The sequence below is a fragment of the Muntiacus reevesi genome (genome assembly GCF_963930625.1).
Source record: "Muntiacus reevesi chromosome 15 unlocalized genomic scaffold, mMunRee1.1 SUPER_15_unloc_1, whole genome shotgun sequence".
Lineage (NCBI taxonomy): Eukaryota > Metazoa > Chordata > Mammalia > Artiodactyla > Cervidae > Muntiacus > Muntiacus reevesi.
The window spans coordinates 615268-620273 of NW_027077797.1; positions in this window are offsets into that span (position 1 = coordinate 615268).

Here is a 5006-nt window from a genome sequence, read left to right on the forward strand (position 1 = left end):
AGAATAACTACCTTGTAAGACAATATATATGCCCACACCATGTTGATTAAAACACCTTTGCTCCATCAGACCTGGGGTCCCCGTGTCTGTTTGTCTGCCTTTCTTTCTTTATTTCTCTCTCTATATATATATATCTGGCTGATTCCCTGTAATGCGAAAGCTGGCTGCATAACCCAGGGAATATTAGCCTTTTTCCTTTGTTCATTCTCTCATCGTCGACTCCAGACCACCAGGTTCTGGTCCAATACAGGACCAACAAACAGCCAAAATGACCTATATGATAAACCACTTACATACTGATAATTACTTTAAATGTAAACTGATTAATGCTCCACCAAAGGATATGAACCTTGCTGATGAAACAAAAAAAAGACCCATGCAATGCTGTCTAGAAGAGACCCCCTCACACCTACGGACAGAAACAGATGGAAACTGAGAGGACAGACAGGATATTCCACGTAAATGGAAATGAAACTGGAGTAGCAAATCTCATACCAGATAAAATAGACTCTAAAGTACTGTTATAGGAGCCAAGGAAGGACACAATAATCTAAGAATCAGTCCAAGAAAAAGACACAGGGCTTGCAAATATACATGTGCCCAGCATAGGTTTTAGAGTCTCAAAATCCACTAGCAGGAAACAGGCTGGTGAAAGTGCTCATCTTCAAACATGGACCACCGTCCACAAAAAGGAAAGGAAAGTAAGGGGGCAGATCAACAGACCCAGAGGCTGGAACAGGAGCCAAAGATTATTCCCAGACCTTGAAGCTTAGTAGAGTTTGCCTCAAAGGACTTAAAACAATTTCCGGGCCCAGTGGGGCTTCCCAGGTGGTTCAGCGGTGAAGAATCTTTCTGCGGTGCAGGATACACAGGAGACTCAAGTTTGATCCCTGGGTTGGGAAGATCTCCTGGAGAAGGGCATGGCAACCACTCCAGTGTTCTTGCCTGGAGAACCCCATGAGCAGAGAGGCCTGGTGGGCTAGAGTCAATAGGGTCACAAAGAGTCAGACATGACTGAGGTGACCACGCACACACACGCACTGGGGCCAGGGATCCTTTCTGATTTTTATTTATCCTTTTTACAGAAGGAAAATGCTTGTAGCTGAGATATGCCTGTCTTAGAGTTGTATTTTAGGATGCAGATCATCACCCATAGCTGAGGTAGAAGATTAGATCTGGGACTTGTGGTTGATGGTATTTAGACCAAATTTGATCTTCATTTTTTTAGGGTTGATATTTTAGAGACCTGCTGGGATTTGCTAAGTGTAATGAGCTTGGATTTGCACGAGGATTTGCAGGGCTGAAGGTGGACTGTGTGTGTTTGAATCAGTCATGGAGTCTATGAATGTCATCTCACATGGCATAAGGGGCTTTGGAAAACATGAGTAATTTAGAGGTCTAGGAATTTTGAATATTCCCAGATTAGCATGTGGTTACAGCTGAAACAACAACCATGTTCATCAGAGGGAGGCCAAGGGCATCAGACCCTGGGAGAAGTGAACACTGGTGGAAGGTGCTTTGCTGGGCTGTGCAGATGAAGGGAGTGCCTGAGAGCCAGGGATGCAGGCAGTGAAGTTCTAGACTTGACTCTCACAGAAGCAAATTGTCCCTGAATTTATCCTTTCAGAGTGCATACAGGAGCTCAGGTGGGTGGTCTGTAAACAAGCCTTTATTTCCTGCAATCCTAGAGGCTTGACGCCCCAGGTCAGGGCACCAGTGAGGCTGCCTTCTGGTGAGGGCCCCCTTCCTGTTCACACCAGGCACCTTCCTTCTGGGTCCCCATCAGGCAGAGGGGGGCAAGCATGTTCTCTCTGGTTTCTCAGAAAGACTCCAACCCCATTTATGGAGACTCGTGGCCTAAGCACTTGACAAAGACCCTGATTCTAACATCATTATCCTAGGTGCACAGGAATTCCAAACATGAATTCTGGGGGCACAGAAGCATTCAGACCACAGCACTCCATGAGGGACTGAGGTGTGTGTGGTCCTGCCGCACCTTGATTCTAATCCAGTGAAACTTATATCAGACTCTGACCTGTGGAGTGAAAGGGAATGCATGTGTGTTGATTGGAGCCCTGCATGTGCAGGAACTTGACACCATGGTCAGGAGAGGGACATGGACTAGAGCGTGAGTCTCAGGTTACCCAGTGTCTCCCCCACGGCTCCCTCTTACGTGGGGCGCACAAGAACTGCAGGTCATCGTCCCCAGGAGGTGGCTCCTCAGGACCTCAGCCCTGCAAGAGGGCCGGACGGAGCAATGTGCTGCCACAGACTGAGCCGGACCTGCGCGCCTGTCAACCCGGACTCGGTAGCCCTGCTCATGGCTGTCCCGCCAGGCGCCACATGTGGGCTCCTGGGCAGAGACTGGGAGATCGAAATTCATCCCTGGGTTTGCCCAAGCACAATGCCACTTTAAAAATAAGGAGCGAGTCAGAGAACGGGCCAGGAGACTCTACAGAAAAAGAACCCTAAACTTGACACTAACCAAATAATCCCAGATAATGCCTCACCTAACATTCCCAAGAACTCAGTACCACTGCTGAAAAAGTAATAAAACCCATAAGCTTTGGGAGGGAAATCTTTATGTTACACCTTGTTTTCATGTATTTGTTACCTTGAGAACTTTCTTCAAAACACATGTCCCACAAGAGCATTACCTCTTCTCTCAGATTATAGACTCTTGGTGACAAGAAGTCAGGAGAAGCATCGTTTCTCTCCTCTCCTCTCCCAGCACAGCTGCCCTGCTCCTCAGGGTTTCTGACACCCTCAGGCTTGAGTTTTCACAGTTCGTGTCTTGCACAGTAATAAATAGCTGTGCCCTCAGGCCTCAGACTGCTCAGCTCCATGTAGGCGGTGTTTGTGAAGGTGTCTGCAGCCAGCGTGACTCTGCCCTGGAACTTCTGTGCATACTTGTCCACCATCTTTGCTGTCAATCCGTCCATCCACTCAAGCCCGTGTTGAGGGGCCAGTCACCCCCAGTGCATGTCGTGGTCACTGAAGGTGTATCCAGAAGCCGTGCAGGACACCTTCACTGATGCCCCTGGCTTCCTCAGCTCATCCCCGAATGCACCAGCTGCGCCTCGGAGTGCACACCCATGGAGCGGAGACAGACGTGGATGGGATTCCCTGGACTGTCCCTACTTCCCTCCTCAACCCAGGCACTGGGGACCCCCTAACCTATCACCACTGTCCGCAGGAAGGGGACTCCCCAGCTCCAGTCCGTGCTGAGGGCTGCGCCCCCAGGGCATCTGTAGAGGAGGGGGTGTGGTTGTAGGTGGTGTTCTCAGAGCACAGACCTCTGCATATTTATCCTAGTCCAGCTCATCTCACTTGCATGTTCGTGAAGTAGGGTATTTATTTCAGAAGACGACTCATCTGGAAAGACCATGGATGACACAAAAGCGGTACAACTCTGGGAGGCGGGGGTCCGTGTCCTCGTCCTTGTTGGAGGATGTGATCTCCTGCCACATCCCTGACGTCTGTGCTCACAGAGCTCGTGCACGAGCACCAGCCCCACAGGACAGGGTCCCCATCATGAATCAGCCTGTGAGAGACACAGAGACCCCAGAACTTGTATTCTGAACTTTGGTGTTTAAGTGTATCAGTCCTGGGATGACCGTGTTCCCAAAATGTTCTCATGAATGCACGAAAGCAGGCTGCTCTTCTCAAAATAAAGAAGCGCTAAGGAACCTCCTCTGAACTGTGATTTCCGTTGCCCTGAGTTAAGTAAAGTCTCCAGATAGATCAGGATGCTTAAGGGCACCATCACAGGACTGGCCAGCTTCTATTAAATTCATTTAAAAAAGAATGACCCTGAACCTGAGGGGAAACTCCGCCTCCGCTCCCTCTGCACCTGCTCCTGAGCTGGAGCCCTGAGCTGGGTGGGTCGTGAGCGCCCCCTCCAGGCAGGTCCCAGTCCTACAGTGGACGGTCCGGCCTGGACTAAAAGACACTGACCTCTCAGAGCTGCTCGCTGGGAATTAGTAGCTTTTCTCTGACTTCAACATTTCTAGTACTCCATGTGATTGTGATATCATGTCTAGAAAGAGCAAACTGTCCTTTCTAAACCCACATGTGCTGCTCGGAGACGGCAAGCAAGAATTTTATGAAACAACCAGCGAGCTGCTTCCCTGAAGCTGCCACGCACACTGAGAGAGTCTGCTACACCCATGGTGAGGCCAGAGACTGAGGGCGCTTCAGAGGAGCTTACTCTCTCTTTCAGGGTCTTCTGGCTCAACCTCCCATCGCGGAGTAGCCACACAGTATCCTGGGGATCGAAAGCCCACTGAATGTGCACTATTAACAGACACACACACAGTGACTGAGAGTTGCAAAAATAGCCCCAAGTTTATCTTCTTCCCCATCTGGCACATAAGTAGCATTGCCTCTATGAACGCAAGGCCTGAATGTGTGACTTGGGTTGATAAATAGGGGAAAAAAAAAAAAAAAGGCAACATAATTAGAGCAGAGATGAGAAAGCAGGCAGGTTGGGTTTGCATGTTCTCCCAGCAGGAACCCTCCAGATGCCACAGCGAGAAGGTTTAAGTTTTTTTGTTTTGTTTTGTTTGTTTGTTTTTAATGAAGGATAATTGCTTTACAGAACTTTGTTGTTTTCTGTCAAAACCTTGACATGAATCAGACATAGATATACATATAACCATTCCCTTTTGAAACTCCCTCCCATCTCCCACCCCACCCCACCCCTCAGGATTGATACAGAGCCCCTGTTTGAGTTTCCTGAGCCATAGAGCAAATTCCCGTTGGCTGTCTATTTTACATACGGTGATGTAAGCTTCCATGTTAATTGTTCCATACATCACCCTCTCCTCCCCCTCCCCATGTCCATAAATCTATTCTCTACATCTGTTTCTCCACTGCTGCCCTGTAAATAAATTCTTCAGTGCCACTTTTCTAGCTTTAAGCTTTAATGAAGATGGTCACATTCAAGGCTGATGCTCACATGAGCCAAGCACCACACTGACTCTGGATTTGCAGGGAGGGTCGCG